Genomic DNA, 23,425 nt, shown 5'->3' with positions numbered 1-23,425 from the left:
GCTGCTCTCCTACACAATGGCTTTCTTCTCAGGCCCACAACCGGCTTGCTTAACAGTCCCTGGAGGTTTCGGCAAAGCTCCAAGTTTCTTGCAAAAGCTGCCATGGCCTTAGGTCTCGCGGCCACCCCTGAACCAGTCACCATGGCCTGGTAAACGGGGCACTTTGATTGCTTAAACCAGAGTCACATGAACATCTCTGCATCCCAGAGGTAGTTGGCCCAGGCTGAACCACATGGGGAAGCAATGTTCCCACCAGGAAAATCAAGGTCTTATTACCACCAAAAGACCAGGTGAGGAGTTCCTGTTGTGGCACAGTGGTTAATGAATCTGACTAGGAACCACGAGGTTGTGGGTTCGATCCCTGGCGGGGCTCTGTGGGTTAAGGATCCGGCGTTGCCGTGAGCTGTGGTGTAGGTGGCAGACGCGGCTCGGATCCCATGTGGCAGTGGCTGTGGCGTAGGCCGGTGGCTACAGCTCTGATTCGACCCTTAGCTTGGGAACCTCCACACGCCGTGGGAGTAGCCCTAGAAAAGACAAAAAGACAAAAAAAAAAAAAAAAGACCAGGTGTGTGACGGGGAGCAAAGGTTCTGTAACAGAGCTCCACGGTGGTGAACTTTGTCCCCCAGTGCGACTCATAATAAGACCACACACTTTAGGCTTTGTGTTCGTTTCAGTACGTGCGCTCTACTTCAATTTAAATATTAGTTTTAAAAGTAAATTTCCTGGAGTTCCCTTCGTTAACGAACCCAAAGAGCATCCATGAGGACACGGGTTCAATCCCTGGCATGGCTTGGTGGGTTAAGGATCCGGTGTTGCCGTGAGCTGTGGTGGAGGCCGCAGATGCGGCTCAGATCCGGCGTGGCTGTGGCTGTGGTGGAGGCCGGTGGCTACAGCTCCGATTCGACCCCTAGCCTGGGAACCTCCATGTGCCGTGGGTGCGGCCCTAAAAGACAAAAAAGACCAAAAAAAAAAAAAAATTTCCCTGGAGTTCCTCAGTGACTCTGCGGGTTAAGGATCTGGCGCTGTCACTGCTGTGGCTTGGGTTCGATCCTTGGCCCGGGGAACTTCCACATGTCATGGGTCATGGGCATGGCCAAAAACAAACCAACAAACGCAAAAACAAAACAAAAACCAAACACCCCAAAGTGATTTAACGTCCCAGATGTCAGCGGCCAGAGGAGCACAGGGACGAAGCCTTGGGGCGGCTGGGGCTCGTGGGCACAGTGCGTTCCTGTGGCAAAACCCCGCCTGGCGCAGTCGGTTTCTCTGCGTTCCCAGTATTAGCACCTTAGTCTAAGAATTAGCGCAGTCACCTAAACTTTGATGCATGGGAGATAAAACGTAGATATTTTTGCAGCCTCAGCTTCATTTGTTTCAAAATGAAATTCCAGAGCTCCCACGGTGGCTCAGCAGGTTACAAACCCGACTAATATCCAGGAGGAGTCGGGTTCCATGCCTGGCCCCGCTCCGTGGGTTAAGGATCCAGTGTTGCTGTGCGCTGTGGTGCAGCCTGGCAGCTGCAGCTCCGAAAGGACCCCTAGCCTGGGAACTTCCATACGCCGCCCTAAAACAAAACAAAACAAAAACCGAAAATGAAATTGCCACTAAACGTTTTTCTTCAGTCACTAAGAAAGGCTGATTCCCAGTTGCAAGGGGCTCTGTGGCCACAGCAGCTTTTTTTTTGGAATCATGAGGCCACCAGCATGGGTCCAGAGTCTGTCTTGATCCCACGACGGGTACTGGGTGGGAGCCTGGCTCACATCAGTGATGGAGAAGCGTCTGGAATGGCTGTGGCTCAATTCCTGTGCCTCGAATGAGCGATGCTAGTGTGGCGTGGACTGGCTGGTCTGGGACCCCCTGGGGTGGGGGAGCCCCTGGCTCAGGAGGAAGCCCCCAACCCCGCAGAGCTGGGCAGGGCTGTGGTCTCCTCCTTCTCTCTCTGGGGAAGGTCGGAGGCCCAAGGTGGCCTCGTGGCCGTGCCCTCCATCCTGGAGACCCACGCAGATGGGTGAGTCACCCCTTTCCACCTTCCTTGTGGGGCTGGGGGTGCCTGATGGGCCTCATTCACAGGGTGAGGGGAGCCCCAAGGGCCCTAAGGTGCGCGAGACTGTGCTCCTGGCAGAAACGGAGACTCAGGATGGCCTGGGAGCCACCTGCGGTCCCGCTGTGGGAGGCAGGCTGGGCCCTGGCACACCCCCGCGGTCCTTGCAGCCCAGTCTCGCGCCTCCCGTGTGAGCACCGGGGGTCCTGAACCGGGGGTGTCGCCTTCTGGTGGGCAAGCCATGGCCTGGCTGTCCCTCAGGGGACAGGACTGCGTCCCGAGGTAGAGCCATCCCTTCCCTGTCTTCCAGCCCCCGGGAATCTCTGTCCCCCCCCAGGCAGGACCTGTGAGAAAACAGATGGGGTGCAAGGCCAAGGCCAGGGCTGCAGGGCTGAGCCTCAGACTCAATGCCTTTGGGGGCAGTCAGGGACTTCAGTACAGGTGTGGGTAGTGGAAGGGCCGCAAGAATTGAGATTCCTTGAAGGTATTTCTTTTTTTCTTTTGTCTTTTTGGGGGCCACACCTGGGGCACGGGGAGGTTCCAAGGCTAGGGGTTGAATCAGAGTAGCAGCCGCCCAGCCTACACCACAGCCCCAGCCACGCTGATCTGATTCCCACCAGCTTAGCCACCCACCTCCCAGGGCAGGCCAAGAGCCGACGGAAGCAGGGTCAGGGTGGACGGCGCTCTTTCAGTCTAGTTCGAAACACCTGCTGTGGGCGAAGACAGACCCGGTTTCTAAGTCTGGCTCCTCTGTGCCTCTGTGACCTACACCATAGCTCATAGCAACGCCGGATCCTTAACCCACTGATCGAGGCCAGGGATCGAATCCAAAACCTCGTGGTTCCTAGTTGGATTTTTTCCACTGCACCAAGATGGGAACTCCCCTTGCAGGTATTTCAACTTCAAAATCTTTCTTTTCTTTCTTTCTCTTTTTTTTAGGGCCGCACCCGCAGTATATGGAGGTTTCCAGGCTAGGGGTCAAATCGGCTTCTGGTGCCAGGCCTTCCCTGGATTCTCCAGGGATGAGGGGTGAGGGGGGAGGCAGGTAGGGCAGGAGAGTGGAGACAGCAGGGGGTGGAAAGGGACAGAGAGCCTGGGGGAATGAAAGGGCCAGTCCCTCTCCTCCAGCCTGTGGTCTAAAGCACAAACAGCGGTCCCTGCCTCCAGGTGAAACTCCTGCCTCCTCTGGGCCTCCCAGGAACCCAGGAAGTAGGTGCTACTATTATCCCCATTTTGCAGATGAGGAAACGGAATCTCAGCAGGGTAGCTAGTTTTTCCAAAGCCTCCCAGCTGGCACAGAGGAGCCAGACTTAGAAACCGGGTCTGTCTCCCCCACAGCAGGTGTTTCGAACTAGACTGAAAGAGCGCCGTCCACCCTGACCCTGCTTCCGTCGGCTCTTGACCTGCCCTCGGAGGTGGGTGGCCGAGCTGGGGGGAAGCGCTCTGGAGGCAGGTCTTGGCTGGGTCGCTTTAGCCTGAGACCCTGAGCAGATGACTTCGGCACCTGTGCCTCAGTCTCCCCATAACTAAATTGTGAGGGGTTCCAGGACCAGAGGCAGTAACCTGTAGCAGGGGACAGTCCCTGTCACAGAGTAAAGCCACCGTGGCCACATGTCGTCTTACCTTAAGGGGAGGAGGCTGATGTCCAGGGGACCTCACGGCCAGCCCCAGGTCCCCTGGGAGCACCGATGCCTTGACACCCCTCCCCCACTCATAGGACCCAATGCGCCCTGGGGGTGGTGGGTGGGGTGGAGGGTCTTCTGCCTGAGCTGGCTGAGCGAGGCCTTGGAGGGGGACTGTCATGTGCCCGGAAGTTCACTCATTCATTCAACAATCCTCCCCTTAAGCTGAGCCAGGGGCACTAGAACTGCGTCTAGATTCCTCCCCGGGCCCTGGGGTAGACTTGAAAACCTTGGTCCTTCGCGTGGCCTGCCCTCAGCGTGCCCACTGCCGGTCCTCTGGTTGCCAATAAGCTCTCTCCTGCCTCAGAGCCTTTGCACTTGCGCTTCCTTCTGCCGGGAATGCTGTTCCTGGCTCTGCCAGGAGGGTTCCTTCCTGCCAGTCAGTTCCCCGGGGCCTCCTCCCCGCCCACGCAGCTCGGTAGCCCCTATTCCTCCCTTCACCTGCTTCTTTTCTTCCTAGCACGCATCACTCCCTGGAATTACCATCGTGATGTGTGCAAGCATTTGTATGCTGTCTATCTCCTCCAGCCAGGATGCCAGCTCCGTGATGGCAGGGACCGCTTGTCTCTGCTGCGTCTGCGCCCAGCAAGGTGCCAGCAAGCGAGGAAATCTGTTCGCAGCCTCTTGAGTTTAGAGGTCGCAGTGCTTCCCAGACTGCAAAGCGGAGGGCACACGGAGGGCCGCGGACCCGGCCGGAGGGCGGGAGCGCTGGACGGCCGGCCGGCCAGCCGGGGCAGCGCCGCCGCCTCCGCCGGAGGTTCCAGCCCCGACCCCAGGCCGCCGAGACCTTGAGGCCTCCGCGGGGTCCCCCGCCGAGCCCCCTCCCCCCAGGCCCGCGGGCGGGCGCGCGCCGCCAGGGGGCGCTGTCGGGGCGCGAGGCCCACCTGGCGCCCGGGCGGCGAGCGAGCGCAGCCAGGCGGCCGGGAACTTTTCTCCCCGCGCTCTCGCCGCCTTCTCCCCCCGCGCGCCGCCCGCCGCCCGCCGCCCGCTCTTCCTGCGCGGAGGGGACCGCATTTCCCCGCGGCCCTGCGACGCCAGCAGGCCCGGCGGTGCGCGGCCAGGGCTCGCTCCCCGCGCCCCGGGCGCCGCCCCCGCCCGCGGCTGCGCTCGGAAGGCGAGGTGCGGAGCGAGGCGCGGCCCGGGCGAGAGCGCGCCGAGCAGGCCGCCCTGCCCGCCGCCCGAGCGCGGGCGCGAGGAGGGGGCGCCGCGGCCCACCCTCCTTCCTGCCTGGCCGCGGGCCGGCCGGGCCGCCGCGCCCCGACCCCCATGGCCGCCCGGGCCTCCGGGCCGCGAAGTCACAGCTCCAGAGCCCGGGCCCCCGAGTGAGCGCGCGCCGAGGTGAGCACCCAGCGCCGGGGCGGGCGCGCGGGGGGCCGCGAGGAAGTCGCTTTGTGTGCGGGGGGCGCCAGGTCACCGGAGGGCCGTCCCGGGAGCTGCGGGTGGGGGCGCCGCGGGCCGGGGCCGGGGCCGGGGCCGGTGCGTGGCGTGGGGCGCGAGGAGCGAGGGTCGGGCGTGCGGGGGCAGTGCGCGCACGGTGGCGCGGGGGGTCCGCCGAGCGCGGGGTGGGGACCGGGCAGTCGCACGGCGCGGGGGCCGGAGGCGAGCTTTGTGAGTGCGTCCGGGTGGGGGCGGGGAGCCGACTTCTCCGGGGGGGACTCGGGGCCTGGCGGGGCCACGGCGTGGGAGCCCGCGCCTCGAGGGCCGTGCCGGGAGGTGCGGCGCGCGGGGTTCTCGGCCGGACCCCCAAATGGGCAGCGGCGCCCGCGGCCTGTGCGCAGGCCGCGCGACCTGGCAGGAAGAGGCCCCGGAGGCCGGGGAGCCCGGACGCGGCCAGGCCCCGGGCGCGCGGGCCTTTCAGGGGTGACGTCACGGTGGGGGCTCCGGCCACGCGAGTCCCGCGTCCCCGGACGGCGGCGCGCCGGCCGAGGGCATGACCCGCGCCCGGGAGGCAGGGGACCCGGGGGGGGGGGGGAGGACGCGGGGGCCGGGCGCCGGGCGGCGGCGTCGAGCGGGGGCGACGGGATGGCAGGACGCGGGGGTGACATTTGGAGACTTGGTCGCCAGGGCCCGCCGCGGAGGGGCGGAGGGGAAGCGAAACACCAGGCAGGCCCGAGGCCGCGGCGGCCCCAGCTTCCTGGGCGCCTGTTTTCCCAGCGAGCGGTTTCCCTTCTTGGGCTCTCGGTCCGCCCCCAATCCACGCCGGGGGCCGGGGCCGGAGCGCGGCCCGAGCCGTGCCCGCCTCCAGGGAGCCCCCGAGGCGCGGGCGCCGGGGTCTCTGCCCTGAACCGAGGCCGCCGAGTGTAACAATGCGCTCTTGGGGGGCTGGGGGAGGGGAGGCAGCGCCGGAACGGCGACCCGGGCCCCGAGCCGCCCGGGGCCTCGGCAGGCGCCGATGCGGACCCACGCGGGACCCACGCGGGACCCGTGCGGTTCCCCGCATCCGCCCCCCCCCCGCCCCCCGCGCCCCGTCTGTCGCGCAACGCAGCGGCGTGGTGGGGATTCAAGGGCATTGCATCTGGTTGCAATCCAGTTTCATGCCGCTGCTGGGCTGTTAAGACCTCGCGCTGACGTCAGAGCAGGGGAATTACTTTTTATTTTATCTTCTCTCAGTCGTCTGCTGCCCTGGGAGGGGAGCGGGGCGGGGGGGTGGGTGGGTAGGCGAGCTCGGATGTGGAGGCGCCAGCGCCGTGGGCGCCCCAGGCCGGGGCTCTGCTCCTCTCCCGCCCCAGGCTCTGTTCAGACCTGGCTCTGCCCAGGGTCGGGCGCACCCTGGGTGGGGGCAGCCCTCGATGCAGACTCAGCGGAGGCCCCTCCCGACTGACCACACAGCTGCATTTCCAGAGGCTTCCCTGGGACGTGGCCTCAGGATCTGGAAGCTGGAACGCAATCTTCGTTTCCCACCCCTCCCCCATGACAGCCGGGGGGTCTGAGGGCCCCCGGAGCTTCCAGCAGGGAATCCTTAGGAGAAGTGGCCTTCTGGGTGACTCAGAGGAGAAGACACAGACATTCTGGTTTGGGGGAGGCTCGACCCCAAACCTCTGGCAAGGGCTCTCACAGCCAGAAGGCTTGGAAGGAGGGCGAGTGTGCCAGGGGTGGTGGAGGCCCAGAAGCCCACAGCCAGGCGCCTGTCTAGCTTCTAAACAGAAGGAGGTCACCTTCCTGGCAAGCGTCTTTCCCTCCCTGGGGACCAGGAGGGCCCCGTAGGCAGGGCCCCTGCTTAATTCTCCTTAGACTCTTTTTTTTTTTTTTTTTTGGTGGCACCCATGGCATGGGGAACTCACTGGGCCAGCCATCAAACCCGAGCCACGGCAGTGACAATGCAGGGCCTTAACCTGTAGAGCCACAAGGACACTCAGCATGATGAGACCGTGGCTTCCAAAGTCACCTGTGACCTAGAGTGAGAAATGGGTTTTAGGTGACACTTTCATTTGCATCCGCTGTGTGTAACTGAAACACAGGTTTAGCGAACCCGTCTACCCTGTCTTGTCCCCTGCTCTGGTCCTTTCTGTTCTGGTCTATTAGATTTTTTTCAAAAATTGCTTGCTGCGACCCACTAAATTGATTTCACCAGCCACTGATAGGTCCTACAGAGGGTTTGAAAAAAAACAGGCCTAGAAAATGACCCTGCCTGGGAGTTCCTGTTGTGGCGCAGCGGAAACGCATCCGACTAGGATCCGTGAGGTTGTGGGTTCCATCCCCGGCCTTGCTCAGTGGGTCAAGGATCCAGCGTTGCCGTGAGCGGTGGTGGAGGCTGGTAACTGTAGCTCCGATGGGACCCCTAGCCTGGGAACCTCCGCACGCCGCAGGTGCAGCCTTAAAAGCAAGAAAAAGAAAGAAAATGACCCTGCCTTTCGTTCTTTCAGTAAACGTTCACTGAGGCCCTGACGGTTTCTGTTTTTCAGTTACTCAGGTAACACATGGATTTGTTCTCATTGTGAAAAATGAAAACAACCCAGAAGCACATGGAATAAAAGCACAGGGCAATGCTGTGAGCCGGCTTGCTGGGCCTTTGTGTGTCCGTGCATCACACATCCAAAGACATGGTTCCTTTTTGTCCCAGGTGACACCACACCCGGGGCTCTCAGGCCTCAGCCCCCCTTCTCCTCTCCTGTCGTCTTGGGGAGGCCACTGGGGACTCCTGGCTGGGCCACTGAATGAGTTACTCCCTCCCTGGGCCTGCGTGTGCCGTGTGTACACCGGGGCGGGGGCTGACCGTCTGGGCCTCACGGGGCTGGAGTGAGGCTTCAGCGGGTCCAGCCACGGAAACCTACGAAGCCGAGAGAAGTCTTTGTCGCTGGAGTCCCCGTTGTGGCGCCGCTGCCGCCGCAGCGCATCTGACCAGGAACCATGAGGTTGTGGCTTTGATCCCTCAGTGGGTTAAGGATCCGGTGTTGCGGCCCTAAAAAGCAAAAAAGAAAGCGTTTGTCCCAATTAGTGCCAGCTGCCGCTGTCACCATTATTCTTGCCACTGTCTTTCCATGGCAGTCCATGTTGGCACCTCGTTGCTTTAATAGCGGCCTGGCGCCGGGCTGTGCAGGCAGGGGCAGGGGGAGCCCTGCATGCAGGGCAGCGTTTCCGCAGGAGGGGTACCTGGGCTCGCTGGCCCCCCAGGTCGTTTGCAAGGGCCACCGTTTTGGAGTCCGGTGCTTAATGCACCTGCCTGCAAGGTCACAGCCCAGCAGGGGACTGAGACCCAGATGGCACCGAGGGGACGAGTGGGAGCTCGTGCCAGGTCTTGGCAGGAAGCAGGTCCTCCTGTGGAAGTGCTGGCGGCTATGCGGTGGGGACCTGGCCACCCAAAGAGGAGCAGAGGGGACCTCGCGGGTCAGTTCTGGAATGGGTGGGACACGTGGCCTGAGCTTTAGGATCCAGGGGTGTGTGTGCCCGTTCTTGGCCTGGGTTGGGGCTCTGTGGAGGCGGGGCTTCGTGGTGCGGGGCTGGCAGCACAGGTAGGTGAGAACGAGGGGCCTGCCTGGCCGAGGGAAGCGGCGATGAAGGACATGGCCTGTGTCCCTCGGCCAAGAGGGAGGCGTGGGCTCCGGAAGAATGGTGGCGGTGGCGGGAGAGGCAGGCTGAGGCCAGGGCCTCCTCCTGGCCTCCCTGCCTCCGTGCTGCCCCCTCCCTGTGTGGGTCACACTGCAGAGGGATGTTTCTCAGGCCCCCAGCGACCCCCCCCCAGGGCCCCCGCTGCCCTCTGAAGGGAGGTCCGGCCGCCGGGGCCTGTTCTGCCCCCAGCCAGGCCCTTTCCCCTCCTGCTGCAGCAGAGCCCCGGGGTGCCTGCCTCGGTGCCTTTGCCCGCGCAGCCCCTTCCACCTGGGCTGCCTCCCGAGACCGAGACAGACGTCCTGTCTCCTCCTCTGACCTCCACGGTAGAATTGAGTCATCCCCCTCTGTCTAGGCTGAGGCTCGGCGTTTGTCACCAAATTCCGACAGCGTCTGTTCTCCCCGGGAGGCCAGAGCCTCCTCCCTGCAGCCCCTGCTCCAAGGGCAAGGCCGGGGCCTCGGGGTGCCCCCTGGTCTTCCTGGCAGGAAGGGCCAGACGAGGAGGAGGAGATGGGGCGGGCGCGGCTTGTGGGGCCCCTGTCGGGTCTTGGCGATTCTGGGGGCGCCCTCAGGGGGCCGTGTCCGTCCGTGGCCCCAGGCTTCTCCCTGTGGGGGCCGAGGAGAAACTGGCTGGTCCTGTTTCCCCACGGATTGAGGCAGACCTGTGTGCCCTGCGCCTGGGCGGGTCGCTGGGATCTGAGACTGGAATGTGACACCAGAGTGGGTGCCAGGGGCTGGCGGCGCAGGCGGGCTCTGCTGCCAGAGAGCTTTTGCTCTGCTGGTTCTAGAATCCGTGTGAATAGCATGCGTGCGTGTGTGTGTGTGTGAGGGGACCCGGGGTGGGGGCAGAGGGAGGCGGGAGGAGAGAGGGACGCGGGAAAGGGCGTGGGAAGGGAAGGATGGGGGCGGTGGGCAGCAGCAGCCCCAGGCCTCCCTCCCCCAGCAGACACTCTCCACCAGGCTCCCCTCCCGGCCCTGGGCTCGTGGGGCCCAGCGATGGATGAGATGCTGGGAGCCGGGGGACCGGGATGTCCTGCGGGGAAGGGGCCCAGTGGGGGCGCTGGGGGGTTCCCTCCACCGCACGGGCTGCTTTTCCTCCGGGGTCCCCTTCCTGGAGGCTGGGCCTCGGTCCGGGCGGGACGGGGAGCAGTGAAGCAGCCCTGGGTTTGGAGTCAGGACAGGGTTTGAGGCGCAGCCCGCTGCCTTGGGAAAGGCTCTGCCCCTTGAGCACGTCATCCGCCCCCCCCCCCCCCACCGCTGCCCCGTCGGAACGGGGTCCGTCGTGGCTGTGAAATGCGACTCGGGATCTGGAAAGCCCTGAGCGTGGCGTCAGAACCTCGGGCCGGCCCGCGATCAAACCCGGGTGCTGCCATCCTCTCAGGGCCCCGGCCCCGTGCCTTTCGCGTGGGCCCAGCCTCGGCCCCCTCCTGGCTGCCGGCGCGGGGGCTCCGCAGACGAGGCCGAAGGACGTTGCAGGAGGAGGTCGCTGTTCCCACTCCGCTCCAGCCTTCTTGCAATGCCAGCGGCCTCAGCAAGGCGCGTGGGGCCTGTTCCGTGCCCAGCCAGGCGGAGGTGCTGGATTTCGTGGGGCTTGGTTACCCAGGGGGCAGGTGAGAATTCGTTCTCTGGGAGTTCCCGATGTGGCGCAGTGGTTAGCGAATCTGACGAGGAACCATGAGGTGGCGGGTTCGATCCCTGGCCTTACTCAGTGGGTTCAGGATCCAGCGTTGCCGTGAGCTGTGGTGTAGGTCACAGATGCGGCTCGGATCCTTCGTTGCTGTGGCCTGCGGTGTAGGCAGGCGGCTATGGCTCCGATGCGATCGCTGGCCTGGGAACCTCCACATGCTGTACGAGTGGCCCAAGACATGGCAAAAGGACAAAAGAAAAAAAGAAAAGAATTCGTTCTCTGGCCCGGGTTTCTGCCCCAGAGGGGCTTTGCCAGGGTGTTGTGGGTGGACTCGAGGGCTGGCATAAGGAGAAATCACTCATTTCTTGGTGCGTTTGTTCGTAAATCCTGCCCGGAGTCCCCACTGCGCGCGCCAGGGTCTGGCCCACAGCGGTGACAGGCACCGTTTCTAACACAGCAGAGGGGATGCGGCGGCGGTGTGTGTCTCGGAGGTCCCCTGCCGGAGTTCCCACCTTGCTTCTGGCACTCGCGTCGTTCCTCTGAGCGAGGTAGGCGGCGCCTGTTTGCATGCCCACCCAGAAGCAGCGGGACGGGCCAGGGGACGGCCCCTCCTGTCCTCCTTCTTCCTGCCCGGGAGAGTCACCGCCGGCTCGCTCGGCGCTGGGGCAGGTCCCTAGGCCTGTGCAGCCAGGACCTTCCTGGGGGAGAGGGGTGACACCCGGGAAGGGAGTGGCGGACCTTCCGCGGAGCCCTGGCTGGGGGTCTCTGCCCGCAGGAGCCACGTGGGTGAGGCCTGTCCACCTGGGAAGGTCTAACTGCCTGGCGGCAGGCGGGCTTCGGGCGGCAAAAAAGGAATTTCCGTATCGAGAAATGAGGAATTTTGGAGTTCCCGTTGTGGCTCATGGAAATGAACCTGACTGGTATCCGAGAAAATGCGGACTCCATCCCCCAAGCAGCGGGTCAAGGATCCGGTGTTGCCATGAGCTGCGGTGTAGGTTGCAGACATGGCTTGGGTCCCCCGTTGCTGTGCCTCTGGTGGAGGCCGGCTGCTGTAGCTCCGATTGGACCCCTGGCCTGGGAACCTCCATGTGCCGCGGGTGCGGCCCCAGAAAGCAAAAAGAACAACAGCAACAAAAAAGGATTTAGAAGTTTCTGCCGAGGTGCAGTGGGTTAAGCCTCTGACTGCAGTGGCTCAGGTTGCTTTGGGGTTCACTCCCCGGCCACAGTGGGTTAAAGGATCCAGCACTGCCACAGCGGCAGCTGCGGCTCAGATTCAGTTCCTGGCCTGGGAACTTCCATGTGCCGTGGGTGGGGCCAGAAAAATTTAAAAAAAGGTAAGAAAAAGGAATTGAAGCCGCAAGTCTTCTGATGGCCATCCTCAGTCTTCAGAAGCCACCAGCCCGTCTCTGGGTGTCCCTGGGCAGGTCCTCCAGCTCTCTGAGCCTCTTTCCTCATTTACCAGACAGTGAGAATAAAAGTGCCTCCTTTTTAAGAGGATTGAATGAGATGATGCCTGCAAAGCATCAGCTGTTCTTGGCACATAGCAAAGTGCTTAGTAAATGGTGCCTGTTGGTAATGCTAATTCTCAGAAAATGTACATTTTTTTTTTTTCTTTTTAGGGCTGCAATCGCAGCATATGGAAGTTCCCTGGGCTAGGGGTCAAATCGGAGCTACAGCCGCCAGCCTGCGCCACAGCCATGCAGGATCCGAGCCGCATCTGCGACGCACTCCACAGCCCATGGCAACGCCAGATCCTTCACCCACTGAGCAAGGCCAGGGATCGAACCTGTGTCCTCATGGTTCCTAGTCTTACTTGTTTCCCATGCGACGGGACAGGAACTCCAGAAAATGTAAGAGCCAGCTGAAAGAGTTCTTCGTGGGGGCCGGAGCCTCTCAGAGATGTGAAGCTGTGTGCCTTGCACTAGCCCAGCAGGATGGAGCATTGTTACAATTTGGACTACAGAGACACTGAGGCCCAGACCAGCTTAGCTACTGTGGCAAAGTCACACCATGACCCCCCCCCCCGGGGGGTGGTGGTGAGTGGGAATGGGGGCGGGGTTTAGTCAGGTGCTTCTTGCTGCCTTGAAAATTATTTCTGCGGAGAATGGTGCCAGGCCATCACCCTTGTACAGCTGAGGTCAAATGGGCTTGACTTCTGGAAGCTTCTGGTCTGACAGGGAAAATGAAATGTATACATGATTATGATAAGAGGAAAAGAGATTAAAATAAAAACCACCTGTTCTGTTGGGGGAGAAAGGGAGAGTTAGGCATTTATTCATGAGGGGGGGGCCTCAAAACAGTGGCGTTCAAGTGGGGGTAATTCTGTCCCTCAGGGGACCCTGGCCGTGTCTGGCCACTTTTTTTTTTAAGGGCTGCACCTGTGTCATATGGAGGTTCCCAGCTAGGGGTCGAATCGGAGCTACAGCCTCCGGCCTACACCACAGCCATGGCAACGCAGGGTCCGAGCTGAGAGCCACACCACAGCTTATGGCCAAGCCGGATCCTTTAACCCACTGAGCAGGGCCAGGAATCGAACCTGCTTACTCATGGATACCAGTCAGGTTTGTTAAGGCTGAGCTGCGATGGGAACTCCCTGCCTGAAGACATGTTTGGTTGTATCCACTGGGGAGGTGCTGGCGTCTAGTGGGTACCGCTCTAGGCGCTGGGGTGCACAGGACGCCCCCACAACAGATCGTCTGGCCCCAAACGTCCACAGTGCTGAGGGCTTGAGCCAGTTTGCTCTGGAGAAACAGGGCTGCCTGTGGGGCCACCGCCCCTGCCCCTCGAAGGTTCGAGTCTGGCAGCTGAGCAGACGTTTAAGAAAGGCTCGCGTAGCTGTGGACTTAACTTAGTTGTGACTGTGTTGCAGCTGGGAAGGTGCTGTGTTGAGCCCCAGCCGGGGCTCAGGCTCCAAGGGGAGGCCTGGGGCGGGGTCGGGGGGGGGGGCTTCCAGGCGGGGGGGGAGGGGTGCAGAGCCCCAGCTGGGCTCAGAAGCAGAAGGGCCAGGGGCGTGGTGGGAAGGGCAGCCACCCTTGCGCCTCTGCAGACGGTGACCTGGCCTCAGGGGCTTCCGGCACCTAAGGCCCAGGCCCTCTCTGCCACCGAGTTCTGGGGGGCCCTGCGGAGGCCTGGGGGCGGGGGGAGGGCTGCCCCTCCGAGGGGCCCCGGCCCTGCTCCCCTTCCCTCCTCTGCACGCGGCTGATAGGTGGGAAGAGAAGCAGGAAGAAACGCGAAGAGCGAAGAACCCTGTTTTCGTTTCAAGCACCGACCGACTGGGATGAGGAGGTGGAAGGAATTGGCTTTAGGGCGCCTTGGAGACGAGCACAGAAATCCCCACCGCGGCCTGAAATAGCATCTTACAAAAACAGACGTTTTGCCAAATCAGACTCGTTGAGTGGCTCTCGCTTCTCGAGTCCAGCAGGATGTGGACGGAGCTGGCTTTGTTCCCTTGGGGTGACACTGACCCCTGGGGCCCTCGCCCTGGCTAATTAAACAGAGAGGTCCTGGTCTCCCAGGCAGACCAGGAACCTGGGGAGCCCAGCCCTGGAGCCCTGGGCCTCTGCCTGAGCGTTCCAGAGGGCTTGAGGTGGTGACTGGGGGTGCTGGCCGCAGGGCCAGATGCACGAAAGCAGCGGCGGCGGCGGCCTGGTCCCTCTAATGGGTGACCGCTTGGCTCTGAATGCTGAAGGGGATCACGGAGAAGAGCCCTCGCTTAATGAGTGCCGGCGATCGTGCTGGGCACTGGGGAGTCCTCTGTAAGCCTTATTAATTGTCCCATTCAGATTCTCAAGGAAACCGAGCACAGAGACATTAAGTGACCTGCTCGAGGTCACACAGCAACCGAGTGCAGAGCCGAGACTGGAAACCGCATCGGTTGGGCACCAAAGCCAGGCCCTGCCTTGTCATCACCCACCTCCTCGTGGTGGTCACTCACCCTTCAGCAGAAGGTCTCTGGCCGTGACGTCATACGGTGACCTGGTGGAAAGTTTTTAGGGCCGGGGGTCAGACGTGGGCTTGAGTTCTGACTGGCGCAGTTTTAGCCTCTGTCGCTTTCTCCTTTCATCTGTCAGGTGGGTCTAGCCACACCTTTATCCTGGAGTTACTGGAAGGGTTAAGCTCTCTGTGGAAAGGGACAGGAAGGGGAGGAGGGAGGCCCGGGCAGGACCTGCCCCGGGCCACCCAGCGAGGCAGGGCGCCATAAAAGAGCCCTGGGTAGGAGGAAGCAGGCAAGACGCGGTATCTCTGTGCAGTATCAGTGTTGGGTTTCTTTATTTGAACGGGCAGAGCGGGCGGCCCCCACTCTGCAGGTAGAGAAGCTGCTGTGGAATGCGGGTGTTTATTTTTCTTTGCCCGTTTCGGCTCGGGCCGAGCGGGCTTCCCAAGACACAGCCGTGTGTGCTTGCGGTGCAGAGGTCTGCCTGAGGCCTGCCAAGTGAGGCTCCCAGCCGGAGCCCGCGTCCCAGCCCCTGGTGTCCCTGGCTCAGAAAGAGGCATGGTGGGTGAAGGCCATGAAACGGGGGTGTCCCTCTGCCTCTTGAATTGGGCCTTCCTGGTCCCATTCATTGCCTTATCTTCTGGCGGCCCTTGGCTTGCGGGGAAGTGGGGGCAGCCTTGCTGATTGACAGACAAAACAAGCCTTGCTCACAAAAGGGGGCGGCGTTTGGCTGGACCTCTCTGGCTCCCCTCCCCGGTCCCTGTCCCAAGCCGCTGGCCACAGACATCCTCCCTGCTCTACCCAGAAGGCACCCTATATTCTAAGATGCCGTGAGGGGGCTGCAAAGCTGTCGTCAGTTCCGATGCCCTGGCTGGGTGCCCCCAGCGCTAAGGAGGTGGATTCTAGGAAAGACAGGGTGGCCTAGAGGCAGGGCTTGCTGTATGGCCGCCCCTCCTTCCCTTGAGCAGGCTGAGCAGGCGGCTTGGAGAGGAAGCCAGGCCGGCAGGTAGCAGAGAACGACATCAGATCCAGGGGAGCAGCAGAGAAAGCAAACAAACAGGGCTTTGTGTGTCTGCAGATTGGCGGCTGGGAAGAGAAGACGGCTGGTGGCGAGGGGGGAGGAGGAGGCAGCGACGGAGGCCAGGCCAGTGCTCTAGGCAGAGGTAGGCGGCTGGACCAGCCCAGTCTGGGTGGTCAGAAAGCAAGGAAGGAGTGCCACTGTGTGTGGACAGGCGTCTGGAGCCAGTCTGGCCAAATCCCAGCCCTGCCTCTTCAGTCCTTAACAGATCTGGGCTTGTTTGCCCCCTAGCCGGGCAGGGCAGAGCCACTCACATCTAGGACTGGCCTGTCGGTGTGAGCCCTCACCCTTTGGGGGGACGCAGGCCAAGAAGGGGGTCAGGGTCTGTGCGGGGAGCTGCCAGCTTGCCTGGGTCTCCTAGGAGGGCACTGCGGGGGGCCTGGACGGCAGCCGAGCTGAAGGGTTCGCACTGTCCAGGAGCAGATGCCTGGCTATGTAGAGGCCGGGGTGCATGGTACTGGAGTGGAGAGACCGTTTTGGGGGGGTCAAGTCCCGGGTGCTAGCGGGGCAGCCTCAGCCGACCTGCTTGTTCAGGCGCGGCAGCCCCGCCGCGGGGAGGGCTTGGTAAGAGCCAGCAGGCCAGACGTGGAGGCAGCTGCAGGATCACCTCCGGAGCCATTTCCTCTCCTCCCCGACCTCGGGAGGGCAAACGCTCGCGTTTCCTGGCTCCCTCCCGCTCCCCGGCGGCGACCCCACCGCCGCCGCGCCGGGGCCTCAGCGCAGGCAACCGGACGAGCCCGGCGGGGGCCGCGACCGCGACTCGCTGGGGCCGCGGGGCGGGGGCGGGGGCGGGGCGGCCGCTGCGTCGCCATGGCAGCGCCCGTCCCGGCGTGCCCCGCGCGACCGCGGAGCGAGCCTCCCAGGCCCCGCCCCTCGGTGGGCCAGCCGGCGGCTTCTGGGAACCGGGGCTCTGGGCGGGGATTCTAGGCCACGCCCCCAGGGCCCGCGGCTTCCGGGAAGCGGGGCGCGGGGCGGGGCTCCGCGCCCGTGTCGGGGCCGGGAGGCTGCGACCGTTCCTGCCGCGTTGCTCTCGGGCCAGGCCTGGGCTCGGCTCCGCCCCTCCCCCGTCCCCCTGCTTTGCGCCCCTTCCGTCCTCCGCCGGCCCCCTCCTCCCCCCAGTCCCTCCTGCACTCAGCTGACCTCCGCCTGCTCCTACCTGGACGGAGCAGGCCGGAAGGGGGCCCTGCGCCGTCCGTGGGGCGGCTGCCCTTGCCCGGGGCACGCTCGCTGGGATCCCAGGGTGAGAACGGGCTTCAGCGGCACGGGAGGGAGACTCCGGCTTGATACCCACAGGAACTCCTCAGCCCCGAGCCTCCTGTTTTCAGCGAAATCACCAGGCCGTAAATGTTTTTAGGAAAGGCTAACACTGCGGGAAGACAAGTAAACCCCCCCCTTGAAAATCCACTACCAGGGTAATGGTTTTTCTCTAGACGTTTGATAAACAACATAGGACAGATGTAATAATATAAGATATGGAGTCATCTGGTTTGTGTAAGGCCCTTTGGGTTTTTTCTTTTTTTGCTTTTTAGGGCCACACCATCAGCACGTGGAGGTTGCCAGGCTAGGGATCCGATCCGAGCTACAGCTGCCAGCCTACACCACAGCCACACCGGATGGTTAACCCACTGAGCGAGGCTAGGGATCGAACCTGCCACCTCCTGGTTCCTAGTCAGACTTCTTTCCAATGCACCTCGACAGGAGCTCCTCTTGTGGGTTGGGTTTTTTTTTTTTTGTCTTTTTACGGCTGTACCTGCAGCATATGGAGGTTCCCAGGCTAAGGGTCAAATCGGAGCTACAGCTGCCGGCCTACACCACAGCCACAGCAACGCCGGATCGGAGCCGCATCTGCGACCTATGCCACCGCTCACGGCAATGCTGGTTCCTTAACCCACTGAGTGAGGCCAGGGATCGAACCTGCAACCTGATGGTTCCTAGTCGGATTCGTTTCCACTGCGCCACGACGGGAACTCCCTCTTTGTGGTTTTAATAGCTATTTTTCTCACTATAAAAGGAGGGCAGGCTTATAATAGACTTTCGGAAAATACAGCAAATTGAAAGCAGTTCACCCAGACTCCCAGTCTCCAAAGGCAGCACATTTGAGTTTTCTTTGCCTCCCGTTCATGGGGTCTTTGCTTTAAGTTTGGAGCGGTCCTGAGCCTGCCACTCGATGTCCTGCCTTTCTCCCTTGGTGTTGTGTGACCTGCTCCTTGTCCTTCAGTCTCTGAGTCTGCAGAGAGCTCGAACCGTCTTGGGAGAGCTTCTGGACGGTTGCTTCCTGGCCGTGCTCATCCTGTCCTTCGCCTCTAACGCTCACTCGGATCAGCAGCTGGGGCCGGGGCCACCCGCCTCTGTGGGGACATTGGAGGCTTGTGGCCCCGGTGAGATCCCGGCTCCAGCAGCAAGGCTGCACTGAAGTCCCAGACCTCAGCCTCATCCAGGGCCTCCTTGGCCCAGCCATGCTCAGACTCAAAGCCCCCGTCAGTCCTGGGACCCGATTTCTGCTCCCTCTCCACCTCCTGGGAGCAGATTTCTGCTTCCCTGGGCTCCCTAGTCCCTCCACCTCTCTGCCCCACTGCCTCTCAAGCCTCGCTAAAGCCGCCCTTGCCCCCATTGTCCCAGCTGCCTCTCTTTGCCACTCCGGAGTGGTTCGACTTTGACACACCCCAGCCTTGCGTGAAACAGACCTTGGAAATTACCGTTGCCAGGGATGGATGGGCTTTTAAAAGGCATCCGAGGAGTCCCCGTCCTGGCACAGTGGTTAATGAACCCGACCAGGATCCATGAGGACGCAGGTTCGATCCCTGGCCTCACTCAGTGGGTTAAGGATCTGGTGTTGCCGTGAACCGTGGTGTAGGTTGCAGATGGGACTCGGATCCTGCGTTGCTGTGGCTGTGGTGTAGACTGGCAGCTGTAGCTCTGATTCAGCCCCTAACTTCGGAATCTCTCTATGCTGTGGGTAAAGCCCTAAAAAGCCAAAAAAAAAAAAAAAAAAGGCCTCCAAGAAAGCACAGGGCCTGGCCCCTGAGTAGCGGCTGGATTTAGCGTGGAAGAATCACAGGTGCCCCTCTCCCCGGGAGTAACAGCCTGGGGTAGGCCTGGGGGCGGCGGGGGGGAGGGGGACCAGAGAGCCTACTGGCCACCACCTGCTGTCACCAGCTTGTGCTCCTGAGATGAAAAGAGCCTGGGGTAGGCCTGGGGGCGGGGGGGGGGGTGCTGTGCACCTGTAGCCAACGGCCCTGTAAATTGTGTTCTCTTAGCAGGTTTACTCAGTTATAAAATATTTAAGACCCGTTTCGCTTTACCTGTAGCAGGAGGCAGCCAGGTTGGGGCTGAGATTGATGCTCTGAACATGATTTATTCATCTGGAGTCGCTCGTCCTGGCTGGGCACCGCCCGCCGTGTGGAGTTGAATCTGGTGGCAAGACGAGGGTGTGTCTGTGTGTTGTCCCAGGCCTGCGTGTGCGCGGCGTGGGTTTGTCTGTCTTTGGGGGCTTCTGTGCATGGAGGGTGGTGGTTCTTCGTGGTCACTGCATCCAGGCACGCGTCTGACTCTGTGTCTGGGTGGGCGCCCGTGTGTGCGCGCGTCTCGGCTGGGAGGCGGGGTGGAGGGCGTGGGTTTTGTGAGCATGTCCTGGGTGCTCGTGGGTGGTGGGATCCCCGGCGTGGTGGGGGCTGTGTTTGTGGGTGGGACCCGTGTGCGGCTGAGTGTGTCGGGCTCGTGTGTAAGTCCTGTGTGGGAGGCCTGTCTCTGCACACACGGGGAGTGGCTGCAGGGCTTCACATCCGTGGCCCAGGCGGTGGCCGCTGGCTGAGTTGTTGGCATCTGCCCTTCCCTCGCCCTGGGCACCGAGTCCTGTGCCCCTGCGTGGCCGGGCCTCACGCCAGGGAGGCCTGGCTTCGGGGACTGAAGGCCCGCTGACAACCCCCCACTGCGTCCGGTGGGACCTGACCTTCCCTGCCCGGCGGCTCAGCCCGGAGGGAACTCGGGTCAAGGTGGCCCCGGTCCGCGACGCCCGGATGGGAAACTGAGGCCCAGGGCACACAGCCTGTGGCGACCAAGCCGGGCCCCAGCCCTCTGCTCCGCAGCCCCTGCCTGGGCCTCAGCTTGCCCTTCTGTGCCAGGCTCTGGGCCCAGCCGTGCGCCTGCACAGAGGCCCTGGCACGGAGGAGGCAGGGGTCACGCATGTTGATCCAGCCCAGAGGTGGCAGCAAGACGGTGAGGAATGAGGGGTCGAGGCTGCTCTGGGGGCGTCTCTGTCCCTCCTCTAGAAGCACCCCCCCCCCACAGCCCAGACACCACCCAGGGGTGTTGGGTTTTCCTCAAACCCCCTGCCGCCCCCTAGCAGCTCGTGTGTCTGTCACTGTGGTTCTAATGTGGCTGCCCAGGCCCGAGGGACAGAGACCTTTGCGGCTGCGGGGGTGGTGTCAGGCTGGGCAGGGGGCGCCACTCTCCTGCTGCCCGGTCCATCCAGGCCCCTGAGCCTGCTGGGTGGGCTGGGGGCGCGGGGCCGCCCTGGCACACCGCTTTCTTTGGCGTTGCTGTTGGCAGCTGTAATACCTCGGGCCCATAGGTGTGTTCGCGGCCTCTTGTGCCAGGAGTGAAATCAGCCGTGATCCGAGCGTTCCTGAGCCCTGCCCTGGGGAGCTGGGGCCCGGGAAGGACAGGAATAAATAAGTTTCCGGCCTCACACGCATCCCCGAAGGGCAGGCCTGCCTGTCACGCGCTTAGAGGGCAGAGCGCAGGCTTGCGGTTTCTCCCCTGGACGGAGCGGGAGGCCTGGGCCTCGGCCGGCGGCTGCTCTGGGCGCCGGACAGGCTCAGCTAGGACAAGAGTGAGTCAGGAGAGCCAGATCCTTGCTCTGAGGCCCCGGCCACCGCCCACCTTCTCTGGGCTCCCCAGGACTGGACGTTTCCTTCCAGCTCTGTCACCTCTGCATGGAACTCAGGCCAGTGTGTGTCACCTCTTCCCGAGTTCTTTGCCCCCCCACCCCTGCCGCCAGGGCCCTCGAGACATCTGTTGGCAACAGCCTTGACTTTGGAATGCCAGGGGCACTGCCCCGGGGGACGCCGGGAGCCTCGCTCTGCACTGCCTCGGGCCCCACCTGTCTTTCTGCCTTAGTCTGTCTGCTCTCAGGCCCCACTGCGTCCGCAGCAGAGGGAGCATCTGTTCGTTGGTGCACGTGCCCCCGAGGGTCCCGGATGCCTATTTATTGCCAGGCACCGTGCTGCGCCTTAGACCGCAGGCCAAACTGGCTGTGATCCTGCCACGTCTGACCCGCGGGTCATCTTGAGAGCCCACCCGTGTTTGGGGGTGGGGGGCAAACGAACTGCCGGGGAGGTGAGATTCCACCCCCAGTTCTCATTCACAGCTCACCTGGCTTATTGTGTCTGCTTCCCTCAAGGCCACGATGGTGGCGCTGGCTACAGCTCGACCAGCTGGCAGGGGTGGCATGGCACAGCTCCTCGTAGCCACAGCACCCGCCCCCACCCCGCGTGTCCTCCTGGCCGTGTCGCACTTGGTGGTGTGGCTTCCTGGTTGTGAGCCCAGCCCCGGAGCCAGACTGCCGGGCGAGTCCCGCTCCCGTCCAAGCCTCAGTTTCCTTCTCTGCAGAAGGGGCGTCACAGTCGCAAGGACCTGGACGTCCCATCGAGGCTCACAGGCAACGACTGGGACCCGTGAGGACACGGGTTTGATCCCTGGCCTCACTCAGTGGGGTAGGGACCCGGCGTGGCCGAGGTGCAGGCCTGCAGCTGTAGCTCCAGTTCAGCCCCCAGCCTGGGAACCTCCATATGCGCGGGTGCGGCCCTAAAACTACAAAAGTAAATAAATTTAAAAAACCAAATCAAACCAAATAAAAGCGATGGTAAGGACCCACCAGCTCCTGGATGCGCCGGGGGGATTCAGCGGGAGAATTTTAGGTGCTCGCGCGTTGGCTGCTGCTGTTGTTGAGTAAACGAGCCACCTGCAGGCGGCGGCCTGGGTTCTGGCGCCCTCGCTGGGGACCCCGTGGGTCACACCCGCCTCCAGGCCTGTGTCCCCAGCCGTGGCTTTGGGGTAGAGGCACCTGCCTTCTCTTTTCCACTTCCTCCCTCGCCATCCGAAGACCGAGGCTTGGGACCTGGACTGGGCCCCGGGGTCAGGTCCAGACCCACCCTTATCCCAGGCGGGGGGCCCTGTGGCTGGGGCTTGTCAGTGGGGTCCCACACTCAGGCTGGCCTGCCAACCTGGCTCTTGTTGGGACTCCGCGGCCGTCCCCGCCCCCCCCCCCCCCGCGCCCACCAGCGGTTTCTTGTTCTCATGCAAATGAGCTGCCTTTATGCTTCATGGCCATGTGAGTTTAATCGCACCTGCCTGGCAGGGGCCAGTTGGGCCTGTGTCCGAGAGACCACTGACTCAGAAAGGGCGCTGTGGGGCTGGACGGAGGCGGGGTACCACGCTGAGCTGCTGGGTGTGTCCGGCTTGCAGGTTCCCGTAACTGATTCCAGTGCGCTCGGCACTCAAGGCCCCGCGGGGCCTGCTGCTGCCCTGCCCGGGCATCTCTCCGCGCGAGCAGTGATGCGCGCCAGGTGCTGGACGGTGGTCCATGTTGCCTCTGCGAGGCCGAGGCCTCCCTCCTTGCCTTTTGGAAGCTGTTTCCCCCCAAAAAAAAACCCCTCCCTGCCCCTCCTGGGCGAGCTTCTTTGTTCTCCGTTCCCCCCACCCCCATGGTCTGGTCCCTGTGTTGGGGGCAGGGCCACCCAGGGTGAGCAGAGTCTGGGTGTGTCCTGCCCCCCCCAAGTTCCTCGAGGCCCCCTGGGGATGGCCCGGGCCTGGGGGAGGGGCCTCAGGCCAGGGGTCCCTCCCTCCATCCTCTCCTCTCCCTCTCAGAGGGAAGGAGAGAGAGGGACCGGCCAGCAGTTTCCCCAAGGTGCCCTCCCCTGCCCCTCCCTGGCTCCACAGCCGCTCCGCTCTGCCCTCCAGCCCCCGTCTGGTCTACACCACCCCGGGTCTCCCGCCTCCGCACTCCATGCCATCTCAGGGGCAGAGGCTCCCCACCGCCCAGCGTCAAGGGGGTCAGGTTGGGGCTCTGCCGTGCCAAGAATATTATGCTCTCGTGTAAAAGGACTAATTGAGTTCCCGTCATGGCGCAGCGGTTGGTGAACCTGACTAGCGTCCACGAGGACGCGGGTTCCATCCCTGGCCTCGCTCAGCGGGTTAAGGGTCTGATGTTGCCTTGTGCTGTGGTGTAGGTGGCAGACATGGCTTGGATCCCGCGTGGCTGTGACTGTGGCGTAGGCTGGCGGTTGTAGCTCTGATTCAACCCCTAGCCTGGGAACCTCCATGTGCCACAGGTGTGGCCGTAAAAAGACAAAAAGACCAAAAATCCATAAAGTAAAAAAGTAAATGAAAGGACCAGTTGAGAGGAAGCAGAGAGGCTCTTTGGGCCGAGCCCAGGAAGGTCAGGAGGGGCCTCAGCTCGGCCTGGGGCAGAGCACCGCCTGAGCTGGGGCCGGGGACAGCCACAGAAGGCGTGAGCTCACCGCCAGTGGTGAGGCCTGAGCCTGGAGGCCCGGGCAGAGGTCCCTTTGCCACCCAGCAGCTTGAGTGGCGCCGTGCAGCCTAGAGGGCCAGAGCCAGTCCCTCTGCACTCAGCGCACCTGTCTCAGGCCTCAGCCTGGCCCATCTGCCAGCACACCCCTTGGTGTTTATCGTGGGCCCGCTGTGTGTGCGCACGGAGGTGGCGGTGGTGGGCCTTGGCCGTGACCCTGTGTGGCTCGGGGGCGGTTGGGCCTGCCGGGTGGGCCTCTTCTGGTTTCCTGGGGTCCCAGCACACCTGACCTGCTCCATCCTGGCCCAGAGGTCCTTGCTGACCGGATGGAGGGGGTGCGGGCAGGCTGCCAGGGGCGTCAGGAGGCGTCCCAGCCCCGCAGGTGGTGGAAACTGGAGGAGGTCTGCCGGCACGCCCGGGGTTCTGCTCACACGGGCGGAGTGCCTCCTGTGCGCCGGGCTCTGCGTGAAGCTCTTGGGACGGCCCACGCG

The 23,425-nt window shown here is 62.9% G+C and overlaps 1 protein-coding gene across 2 annotated transcripts in view; it reads left to right on the top strand.

The window, feature by feature from the left end:
• The first annotated feature begins 4,675 nt into the window (after window positions 1–4,675).
• RAI1 (retinoic acid induced 1) overlaps window positions 4,676–23,425 on the top strand; it is a 103,778-nt gene continuing 85,028 nt past the window's right edge. Inside the window, exon 1 of one of the 2 annotated variants that reach the window (XM_047758276.1) lies at window positions 4,676–5,062. The gene's annotated coding sequence lies outside the window, so the exon portion shown is untranslated. The remainder of the gene's footprint in view (window positions 5,063–23,425) is intronic. The other variant, XM_047758272.1, reaches the window with a different exon arrangement.

Source organism: Phacochoerus africanus, chromosome 14 (assembly GCF_016906955.1).
Source record: "Phacochoerus africanus isolate WHEZ1 chromosome 14, ROS_Pafr_v1, whole genome shotgun sequence".
NCBI lineage: Eukaryota > Metazoa > Chordata > Mammalia > Artiodactyla > Suidae > Phacochoerus > Phacochoerus africanus.
This window is presented reverse-complemented; position numbering and strand designations above follow the sequence as displayed.